Source organism: Miscanthus floridulus, chromosome 3 (genome assembly GCF_019320115.1).
Source record: "Miscanthus floridulus cultivar M001 chromosome 3, ASM1932011v1, whole genome shotgun sequence".
In the NCBI taxonomy this organism is placed as follows: Eukaryota; Viridiplantae; Streptophyta; class Magnoliopsida; order Poales; family Poaceae; genus Miscanthus; species Miscanthus floridulus.
In genome coordinates, this window is record NC_089582.1 from 2,052,173 (window position 1) to 2,064,765 (window position 12,593).

The window sequence follows — 12,593 nt, forward strand, 5'->3', positions numbered from 1 at the left end:
TGCTCGCCTAGAACTCTCCATTCAGCAAAAGCCTTGCTCTAGATCAAGCCGTCACTGACAAGCTCGTGGAGCTACTCTTCGGTGGTGGTCGGAGTCGGCCAAGACTTCTGGGCGGCCCTCATGGCAACAAACTCCTGATTCTCGATCACGGAGAGTGATGTCTCCTCATCCACGAAAGAAGACTGGGACTTACTTGTGGTTTTCTTCTTACCCATGAACTAACGGAGGCAAAAAGCAATTAGGGGAAAAGAAAGCCTAGATGGCGGCGCTAAAGACAGTGGCGGCAATGGCGACGGCGGATGACTGAGGGCTAGGGTTTGAAGGCAAGAGAAAGGCAGTAGAGAAAAAGAAGACGAAGGGTCTTTAAATAGATTTTACAGCGTTAAAAACGGCCCACCAGGCCCGTTAAAGCACAGTGTGAGAAGGCAACGGTCCATTTACCGACACAGCTAAAATGACGGAGGGCACAAATCCATACAACGGTATAATTCAACGGGCAGATTTCAGACTTATCCATCCAGCAATACTACGGAGTTATCAGATAACTGCAACAACAACCCGTCAACAAAGAAAAAAAGAAAGGCAACTTCAAAAGGAACATAAGAACTTGGTTCTTACGAAAAGAACTTGGGAATATCATGAGCAACCGGAACTACAGCAGAAAAGTAAATAACAACTCAGAAGACAAAGATTCTTTCCATTACAAGCTACTTCAAAAATAGAAGATTACAAATCTTACAAGACCCAACGTGCTCGGTACCATGAAAAGCAAAGTAGCAAAGAAGAACACGGACACGGCTGGGCTCTGGAACGACTATGTGTCCCAAATTGCTACTCGGAAGGATAAACCGCCATCGGCTACATTGTTTTCTTCAATGGATGGACGCAGTGCATCCAAGGCGGAAATCAGCAGCACGGCAGGACAACATGGAGCAGAGAAGGCCGGCAGGCATCTGTCTACCCAAGACCGATGTGATGCTGGATATGGTGTTGATCTGCACCGGATAGTCTCAAGATAGGCGACGAGGATCAACCCAGAACTACCAGATGAAGGAACGAAGTCCACATCACAAGACTTCCTCCAACTACCGCCACGTACATCATGGTACATTGCTGCCGCGGGATTAGCCAACCTCTAATCCCTATCACAAGACTTCCTCCAACTACGACAAGATACACAGGAACTACGAAACACGTCCGGGGGCTGCTCTACTTCACAAACTACCATGTTAGTGATCATAAAGATTTCAACAGAATGTTCAATGGATGAAAGCAAATACTCCGGGAGGGTATTTATAGATCAAAGGAGCGGTGCACATGGACTAGGAGTACCAACAAAATAAGACTAACAAAGGGCACAGTGAAAAGACAGGACTCAATAATGGAAGACTCAGGCGAGAGGGAACAGTACTCGAAGACGGGCATATTCGGAAGAATATACCGACATAGTACAACCCGTGAACAAAAGGAATTCAAACTCAACCACCATCATACAACTACATCTGACAACAGCAGACTACCAGAGAATATGCCAAAACCCTGCTTCCGAGTTCTTCCTGAACAAAACAACCCGGATATATGCTCGGGGGCTACAAGAGGAGAGGTATACAGTTCTATCAAACAACTCAGATTCAAGACCCTCCAACTTTTTGTTCCAAATAGCAAGAGGCTCGGGGGCTACACTCAGTGAGTGCACTTTTTTCTCCAAAAAAGTGCACACCACTCAGAATGTTTCTTCAAGACAGACGGCGTCAGGGCCACAAGACAAAAAGAACCCGAACACAGCATCAGAGCTCTTTTCAACAAGGTAGTCGGGGAGCCTTTCAACGAAGAATCAGGAAAGACCCTCAACCTCCTTCTGCCAAACAGCAAGAGGCTCGGGGGCTACATCCAAATGGGAGTACTTTTTTCTCCAAAAAAGTACACACCATGCAAAGATCTCACGAAGCGCTACACGGTTTCGCTCAAGAAAGCACTCGGACGACGCTTGTTCCTGCTCAACGAGACTTGAAGGAACAAGACAAGGCTTCCAGAACTCAACCATGAAGTGCTCGGGGGCTTGTCGGTACGGGACCCACAGGATACCCCGCAAGGAAGGAAGAAGACCTAGTCTAATTAGGATTCTTCTCCTGTAATCTTAGTAGTAGTATTACTCTGTAATCCTACTAGGAACTCTCATTGTAAACCGACTAGGATTCTGGCCTCCTGACTATATAAAGGAGGGCAGGGCACCTTGGATCGAGAGTTCAACAGAGCAATTGTATGACACAACACTTTACAATCAATCCAACGCAAAGGCTAACACCGACTGGACGTAGGGTTATTACTCAATCTATGATCGAGGGCCCGAACTAGGATAAATCGACTGTCTCTTGCGTTAACCATCGAGTTCTGCATACGCTGAAGCCCGAACATACTGCCCTGGGTACCCCCGTGGCAGGCTATCGGTGGTCAAACATCGACACCAACCAAACCGAGGATAACTATTAGAATTATATTCCCTATGTTTCAAATTATAAGCCGCTTTGACTTTTTTAGTACACCCAATTTGCTATGTATCTACACATACTTTATATCTAGATGCATAGCAAATTTGAGGTACTAAAAAAAGTATATATATATATATCACCATATCCTAGATTAGATATATCACCCTATGAAATATATTCAGACATGATCCAACTCCGCCCTGCATGCAAACAAACAATTTAGAACATGAGAAGTGTTGGATCCAAGTTGGAATGAAAGGAGTTAACCTAGGGTTGAAGGGGAAACATTTCAACCAAATCAGCAAACTTAACAGTGAACATTCTTGGTTGAGCCATCTTGAGCATCCACATCACAAAGGCGGTGGATCAGAGGGCTGGGGTTAAACCCCCTGGCCAGTCGGCCCCACACCACTGCACACTCAACCGCTTCAAACAGTTTCATAACCACCTCTAGGATGTGAGGCGTCCAATGAAAGGTTAGCGCATTCCTGGGCTAGCCAACTCCACCTCCACTTTAGTGCTCCGTCACCTATAAAAGGCGGTGCCATTGCCACACACCTAGCTAGATCATTGTGACACAAACCACTTTGGAACTCTCCACTTCACTTTGGTTGTGTCTTAGAGTTAGTTTAGGGTAGCTGGAAGTTAGAGTTAAGTCGAGCTTGTCTCAATGTTTCAAAATCATCCTCACATTTTGATAAAGCTATAATATCCTTTACCTTTTCCTCTTGTAAGGCTTTGAGCCTTTTAATAGTAGTACTTTCCTATTTTACTTTGAGCTACAATTTATTTTTTGCAGAATAGTGACAATAGTATCTTGGTTGAGTTATTGTATATTGCTTTCGTTGCTTCCAAGGATCTCGCCTCATGCTAGTGGATCCTTGTGGAAGATATGAATCTCGAGTATCGCTAAGAAAGGATTATCTGGCAGATCGAGATCAAGATAGGGTAGGACTCAGCCTCGAGGATCTCACCTCATTCTAGTGGAGCCTTGTAGTTTTTCATCCAACCATTACTGAAGGAAAAAAGTAGCATCTCTCACTAAAACAGAAGAAGCATTATCATCATCGGCTCAGAAACCCTCATTACTGTCGATTTAGCGCTTCGGTGATGATGCTTAGGTTCATCACCGCTGGTTTGAAACCAATGGTGAAACCTAATTAACAAAACAAAAAAGGATACCTGGTCGCCAAGGATTGTTGCCCTCACGTAGATCTAGGCCCTCGTGTCGTGCCTTCGGCATCCATCCGCACCTGTGCCCATTGCCCTAACGCCTACTGACACCATGCCATCATTCATCTCTGTCACACAAATATGAGGTAGGGCATCATGCTATACTATGGCCTCGCCTTGCCTTCGTGCATATTCAAGTCAGAGCCACCGGAGGGGGGCATCATGGGTGAGAGACGACGGGTGAGGGAGAGAGAGGGGCTAGTGCTATGTCGGGGATGGGAGGGAGGGAGAGAGAGAGAGGTGGGCAGGTGGGGACTGGTGGGCTAGGATTTGTGGCTGGTTATATACATACTCGAGGTCGTTTTTCACCACTAGTTTGTCACTCAAACCAGGAGTGAAAACTAGGTCAATTTTCAATGCTAGTTTGTGGCTTAAACTGGGAGTGAAAACTAGGTCGATTTTCACCGTCATTCCCATTACGAAATGGCCGTGATATACTATCACTAGGAGTTTTAAATCTATTTCTATAGTAGGGATCTCAATCATTTCTGTAGTATAATATAGTCCCTCACACATGACGGAACATACATTTCTGTTGTGTAAGAAGAAAGAGGTCTCTTAGTATGCTTATACACAGGACTTCTTGGGAAAATGTTTTTGATTGCATATATAATTAGACTTAGACTTGGCAACAGGAGAAAGCACTGCACCCTTTGCTTCTCACCGACATCGTCGTCTAGGGCCTCTCTCCTTCTTTCTCATTGGTGAGTCTGGTGATGGCAAGGAGAGGGGACCCATCTCTTGGTCACCAAAATTCTTAAGATCTAGTTTGCTTAGGTTTAGTTCAAATAAATGTACTGGTAAAATTAGATGTTTTTTGGTTGAGATCTTGTTACCTATGATGATGATTTCGGTGATTGCCACGATAAGATCGCTGTTGCAGGTATCGATTTTATCGGCAAGCGGCCAGTCTGTGGCCAATATATGCAAGGGGAGAGGTGCTCTCTAGCATGTCCGAATAAGGACAGTTACTTCAGGTCATCAATCTCATCATCGATTGTCGTTGAGAGCAGTCAAGGATTGAAGGAGATGATGAATCTGCAGCCTATACTATACTTGACGATGCAACTAACTATGTTCTTTCATCGATTCAGATGTGTTTTGGACCGGTTTCAGAACATTTGATTTTGCGGCATGTGTAATGTTTTGGGATTGATCGTTGGATTCGACGTAAGGATCGTTGTACTCAGGCTTTGGTGTTCAATAAGGATATGTTCACGTAGAGCATCGGCTGCATCGAGAAAAGCTGCTGGCGATGAAGGTGATGGTAGAATCAAACTAGAATATTGCATCTTTTTTATTTGGGATGAAATTTGGAGAAGAATTCAGCATAAAGGCGACTTTGATCTTCGATGACCGAGGCCGTTGGAAGTGCATGAAATAACAGAATCTTTATTTCAGATGATTTCACACGTAATTTGAAAAATACTGTACATGCCAATTTTTAATATAACCCCCCTCTCTTTAAAAAAGATAATTAGATTTAGAGATTGCATTTGTTGTTTCGGTATGTCGTGGATGCTGCGCTAGAACCGAACGGCCGATAATGCCGAGGTCACGAATAGTGATTGGTAGCAAAAGCTAAGCTCCTCGAGTCCCTCCGGTCTTTCCGACAAGTTTAAATGAAATAAAATTAAAACTGTGATGGTTTTAGAGATGCTTTTCAATAATGGAGTCTTAATACTTTTTTTTCTGTTGTGGACGGTTAGTTTTGTGAAGATATCCCTCGAGTCCTTGGTTTTGACTTTTGAACAGCATGTTTTGGAGTTTTTGGTCTGCTTGCATTGTAACGGGTTTGAGCTGCGGTGCCGGAACTAACAGCTGGCACAATGCAAAAACTACAGTTATCCAATTGCACCATTTCCATTCGGAAAAACTACGCGCTTCCCCTGCTGTATTTTGGCCCGAAGGCTGGAGGTGTGTTTGGGCCGAGCCCACCTTTGTACCTCGTCGGGTGTTTTACGTGGACCGCCATGATCCTTGAACAGTACTACATATTTTTTGGAATGAATTTAGGATGCTAGTAAAAGAGTTCCTGATTCTCAAAAAAAGTAAAAGAGTTCCTAATTCATATGAATATTTTTATAATTTTTTAAATATTTTCCATTTTCTTGTGGAACTAGAAAACATATTTTACATTAACCTACAATATTTTCTCGCAAAGATGGAACATTATTCTCCTAAATCTAGAACAAATTACATCATAAACATGTGTTCTAGGTGTGTAAGCCTTCTTTCTTCTTATCAGCCTGTTCACTTGTTGGTTTCAATCAGGGCTTATCAGCCAACCAACAGTATTTTTCTCTCACAATAAACCAGTACCAATCGGGCTTATCAGCCCAGAAACCAACCAGCGAACAGGCTCTATGTATTTCGGGCATTATTTTCTTCCCTACTCCTCCCTCTATTCCAAAAAGTAAGGTGCCTCAGTTTTGTCTTAAATTAAATTTCACTAATATAAACCAAAATCAGAGGGAAAAATTATTAACGTCTATGATCATCTCTTACTAGACGAATTTCGCACCATGCTCTCCGGCATCTCGTTTTGCCACGTCGCTGGAATTTCTCGGGTGTTCCATTCACGTGTTGACCTCGATCGAGCCGTCCACACATCCATTCTCCCTGCCTCCCCTCCTCTCTGTCTCTCGAGATCTCACGGCGGCGGCGCAGAGGCCCCGACACGGCTGCGAGGCAGCCATGGCGGGGCGCAGTTGGGCGAGGTGGCACTGGCCCCCGACCATGGCCATGGCAGGGCGAGGCGCCCTCGGCCACCGGCGCGGCGGCGAGGTGTCCCGGGCGCGGCTCGATGGGCCCTCGGCGCACGGCGGCTCCCCCGGCGCCGCGGCGCTCGGGCAGGGTGGACTCCAACGCCGTCGCGGGCTACAACGTCGAGCGAGCTTGAGGTAGCAGCGGGGGGATGCGGCCGTTGATTCCCATCGCGCCATTGTTGCTCTGATTGGCTCCGCTACAGGCTCCTTCCTCAAGTTCATCGATCTCTAATTCTCTATGATGTTTTAGTCTTCCCTCCCTATTCGCGCCAGCACGCCGCCTGTTTCTTCCCGTTCGCTGCCTGTGTCTTTCGCCGCCTTCCTCAGCATCACCTCTGCCGGCACCATCCCGGCGAAGCCAATAGCATCGCAAGCATGCCTCTTCCACTCGTGGGTCATGGCAGTTAGGTGTTCGATGTAATGCCATGAACACCATGGTGCACCAAGGTGTCATGACCGGTCAAGCCATGGCGCGAGTCACAGCTTCATTCATTTGATTGGGCTCTTGGCGTCGTGACTAGCCAAGAATGGAGCAAATGTGGCGATTAGAAACCTTGGCAGCCAAGATTTTTATATTTGACAGGGCATTGGCCATTGCATTGCTGCACAGGTAGCCTGCAAAGGCACTGCTCACCTCCACTGCCTGGTACGACTCTTATTTTTTGCTTTGTAGTTTGTGTACAGCACTCATGAGAACAGACGGGAGGCAAGCTTAGGAGCCAGGAAGCTAGATAGCCCAGTCTATTTCCTCTCCTCTGCCTGGCTTTGCCTCCCCCGCTCCGAGCTGTTCAAACGAATAAATATCCATGTGGCATCTACTGCAGATTCTTTTTTTGTGTGTAGGCTAACGGCAGCTACGATTTGTAAGTTTATCTAAATATATTTTTGTCAGAAAATCAAATCTATAATGTAGAAACCTTATTGTATATGCTATGAAGTTTTAGCTGATCCATAAGAGATACGTTCCGCTACTCCTACATTTGATGCATTTTTACAAGTTCTACAAGAAGGAAACATGTTGGTGATTAAGCAGTTTCTTCTAGAACTTCACACAACATGTGCTAATAGCTTCAGCGGTTGTCATAATTAAGACTCCATTGGTACTGCCCATTGATTGATTCCTTATTTTTAGCTTACCTTACCATAACCAGATGCTAATGGAAATTTCACCAACACTTTTTCTTATAATCTTGTATAGTGCGAGAATCAGATTACTTGAATTTTTTGGGTGATGCATCCCCATCACTACATTGATATTTTGTGCATGTGTTGGAAGCAACTCTAGGCTATGATCCTTGACATGTAGAGTCGGATCTCATGGGTTAACAATATAGACCAGAAGGTCATCACAACCAATTCTTGACCTTATACAGACTAAGGCACAATGGTGTGAATTCTCAGTAAAGATTTTTTTTTCGTTTTTCCTCTGGTTCTGTCCAAGAAAAGGCGTTCAGTGACAATTTTGACATTATCATGTACTTTGCCACCACATCTTAATGCTGTTATCTTATGTTTTTTTTTACCTAGGCAGCTAAAGCCATAGCTGATGTGTTGACCTTGTTTTAAAATATTCTTAGAGTAGTAATGTAGCATACATCCTTAGATAGCGTAGAATATACTATTCTCTGTCTTGAGCTGTCTGCTTACCACGTTGTCTCTGTTCCAGAGTTCTTAAGATCAACCCAAAATTTTTGCATATTTCATATTCCACTTCTACTATAAGACTGCGACACTTTGCTGCAGGTGAAGCGACAGGAGTTATCACTGTAACGTTTGCTCCACTTTGAGCAGTGTTATGTTGTAGTTTTTTTCTCGAGTACACGTAGGTGAGCTGCATATATTTCTACTAATAATATTGAAAACATTGTAGTTGTATGTTTAGATTTCAAAGGAAGTTATTTTCTGTGTTCTGCTTTTGGTCTATTAAATTCAATAGCTAAACATTATTCTTCCTTTGTGTTGCATTTAGGGGACAGTACACAAATTTCTACAAATAAGCAAGGACTAGTTGTTATTATCATCAGGTGCATGGTTGAGATTTTCATGCGTTTTTCTCCCTACACCATTGATCACTGTGATATTCCAAATTTTGCATGCTTCTCTCCCATTTTGCACTAATAAACATGCCCAGATTTCCACATGAATAAGAATCCTTGCCATTTATGAGCATGCGAAGCAAAACAGAAAAAGAAGAAATAAAACGAAAAACTGAACTACTGTACTATCCCAAGATATCCATGTTATTTGATATGCTGAAATATGAATGCTTTTTCTAAAGCAATAACTTATTCCAGTAAAAATACCATGCACAGCGTCAGCACCTAATTTTGAGCTGTGGTTGATAAATTTGTAGGGTATAAACTTAGTGCCATTAATTTATTTTGATCAAGTTATGTAGTACGCCTAAGATATGTTCCAATATTTAAATTAATTGGTTTATGTGTCATACAGGAGGAACACAGTTACTGAGCACGAGCATACAGTGGGTGCCAAACAATATTACACTGACGATCTCCTATGGTCTATGGACACTTGAGATACTCAGATTAAGGGTGTTTCCAGAGCTACTTAGATATTACCTTTCTCTCATACCATTTCCTGATTTGATAAGCTCCCAAAATGTAATCCATGTTTGCATATTGGCTAAATTCTAGAAGTTGCATGGGTAATTATACTCATTGCTAGGAAACAATTAAGAAGAAATCGCATTATTGGCTGGGTTCGTCATATTTTATACATTCTATACGTAATCCGTGGAGCACCTGTTGGAGAAACTATAGGCAGTGATTTGCTTCTCTGGGCCATGAACGAGCTGCCTTAACAGCTGTCCACGGGGGCAGGGAAATGCACACGTCACTGCCGGCGGAGAGGCAGAGGAGGGGATGATTGGGTTCGCAAGCGGAAGGAGTACCGGAGTATTGCAACCTATGAGTCAGTGCGTTAGTATATTTCAGGCATGTTTAGTTTGCCAGATTCTAGAATTTGGCACTATGCAAAAAGAAGATTCCCCGTCACATCAAATTTGTGGTACATATATGGAGTACTAAATGTTGACAAAATTTAAAACTAATTGCACAGTTTGGTTGTACTTTACGAGACGAACATTTTGAGTCTAATTAGTCAACGATTGGACAATTATTACCAAATAAAAACAAAATGCTACAGTACTCAGCAGTGTCGCTACAGTGCCGAAAATTTCGGCGGCGCCGAATCAGGAGGCCAACTAAACGCGGCCTCAATATCACAATTACTAGACCATGTATACCGACATAATTTGTGCAAATCATACATGTTCCTGTGAGGGGCGGAGCTACATAGACAACATACAATAGAGAGAAGCAGAATCGAATTTATTCCTATCAAATGTTGAGAAGATACCTACCACCAAAAGCTACCTTGAGCTTTCACACTCTCAAACCATGGGCAAAAAAACAAGATGGGATATCAAAGATACAACATGGGTTATCGAAGATGGCGCGGCAACACCGCGCCCAAGTTTTCTAGTGCACTCTAAACTTTCACAATTGCTGAAAATTGCTACCCACAATACACCCAGGTCGTGGTACCATCATTATACATCCACAATAGGGTCTATTTGGATGTTGCCTGCCACGCAGCTAACCAGGCAATAATCCAGACTTCAGGATGAGAAAATCATACGTCTGGGAGCACCTGCCATCGATCTAGGTCTGTTTGGTTCGCTGTCTCGATCTTCTGGGAGCCGCGGCCAGGCAAGCGCATCCGACCTCAGGCATTCGAACCGAGTCGTTGCCTGGGCCAGGCACGGTTTGCAGGGTACGAACCAAACACACCTAGCTGTGGCTGACATGTTTTCTAGGGTCTCAAGCAAACACACCCATAGTGTGAGCACTTATCAATAATCTAGATAGACTCTAGTGCCGCCGTATCAAAATTTGGAAATGACACCTCAACTTATGCAAAGGTGAATTTGCATTAGCATGAGCCTCGGTGAGGAACCTGATATGACGAAGACTGATGACAAATGCTAGGCCGCCTGGCATGCGGATTTGGTAGTGTTCCTTCCATCATCACCATTATGGAACCTCGTCTTCGCCGGTGGAGTACCCCCACCTCTTCCGATCCTCCTCCTCTTGAAACCGATCGATGGACAAGTTCGCCACTGCCTTGCTTGCCTACTGGCTAGTGGCTTCATATGCATATTAATTATTGCGTCATATGTGTTGTCGCATCGTAAAACTGATGAGAGTTTGCATCACTTCATCTCGTATCTGTCATCGTTCTTCTTTTCTACTGCCGCCGCCCCACCATCGCCTCCAAAATGAGCTGAGAATGAACTGATGGCTTCTGATGGACTTCCACGCGTGATGAGTCACCTGCAAACACCCAATGCGGCATGCAAACCTGTCGCGGCACTCTATATATGTTGAATTTCTTTTAGTCATATTCATCAGATCGGGATATTTTGCATAGGAATAGAATACATGTTCGGGATTTACATGAGAGGCAGAGAGAAGGGGAGTGTGATGTAGCAAACCATCGAAGGCCGTAGTGGTCGAAGCACCGGCCGGGGTCTCGTTGGCGGACGCCATCTGCGCGCCGGCAGCGACGTTCGGTGGAGAGGGAGGAGTCGGCGCTGTGGCGTCCTCGGTGGCGGCGTGTGCGTCGGGGTGGCGTTGCCGGCGTCGGTGGTGCTTCCCGTCGCTGGCAGCGCCCCTTCTCAAGACCGGGTTAGGGTTAGGATGTCGGTGGGGTGACTGGCAGCGTGGTGAACCTCGTACTGCGAGCCCCGGCCCCCACCTTTCCTTTATAGCGTTGTGCGACGGGGCCCACCAATCATGTAGGGTTGGGCGCCTCCGATCAGGGCGCGAGAACAAGGCCCAAAAAGGCCGTTGGGCCTAACTGGTGGGAGATCAAGCCTAACATTCTCCCCCTTGATCTCTCATCTATTCTTCGCTCTTTAATTTCATACTCAAAACTTTCAATTCATATTTTTCTTGCTTCCATCCTATTTCATCACAGATTAGTGCATAGAACTGTCCCATCGTTATAGCAATTAGTGCCGTTAGACTAACAGCCACAATACACTTCTCCGTTTTGAAATGTAAACTTTCTTTGGGCCCTTCGTATGTTCGGGAATCATAGGCTTTCCCTTAAACCCATGCCAGCTACGTGTTCTCTGAACACAATGGGTGGTAAGCCCTTTGTGAGCGGATCCGCGAGCATTTTCTCTGTACTAATATGCTCAAGATTTATTACAGGATCCCGAATTTTATCTTTCACAACATAGTACTTTATGTCAATGTGTTTGGCAGCACCACTTGACCTATTGTTGTGAGCGTACTGTACCGCTGGATTGTTATCATAATACAATCTCAGTGGTTCATTTATATCATCAATCACTTTCAATCTGGGTATGAATTTCTTCAGCCAATTCACCTGCCCCGTTGCCTCATAGCATGCTACAAACTCGGCATATATTGTCGAGGATGTAGTCACGGTTTGTTTGGAGCTTTTCCACGATATAGCTCCTCCTGCGAGAGTAAATACATATCCTGACGTGGATTTTCTTTCATCTCCCGCATAATCAGAATCTGAATACCCCTCTATCTGCAGGGAATCAGATCTTCTATACGTAAGCATGAGGCCTTTCGTACCCTGCAAATAACGCAAGACTTTCTTCACTAATTTCCAATGTTCAATTCCTGGATTCTTTTGATATCTGCCAAGTAACCCGGTAACAAAAGCTAAGTCAGGACGTGTACACACTTGAACATATTGTAAACTTCCAACAGCTGAAGCATATGGTACCGCTTTCATTCGGTCAATTTCATATTGGTTCTTGGGACACTAATGTTCCCAAAACCTATCGCCCTTGACTATAGGAGCAGGTGAAGGACTGCACGTATGCATACTAAATTTCTTCAGGACCTTTTCTATGTATGCCTTTTGCGATAATCCTAGAACCTTTTTTCTCCTGTCTCGGTGAATCTCTATTCCCAAAACGAACGAGGCCTCACCGAGATCTTTCATATCAAAATTTGAGGACAAGAATTTCTTCGTTTCCATTAGTAGATTGATATCACTACTAGCAAGCAAGATATCATCCACATACAAAATTAGG

The 12,593-nt window shown here is 44.3% G+C and overlaps 1 long non-coding RNA gene across 1 annotated transcript; it reads left to right on the top strand.

Annotated features, from left to right (window-relative positions):
• Positions 1-6,334: 6,334 nt before the first annotated feature.
• On the top strand, positions 6,335-9,201 carry LOC136544759 (uncharacterized). The gene is made up of 2 exons (XR_010780826.1): positions 6,335-8,514; positions 8,942-9,201. It is a non-coding gene; the product is annotated as an uncharacterized lncRNA (long non-coding RNA).
• The last annotated feature ends 3,392 nt before the right edge of the window (positions 9,202-12,593 follow it).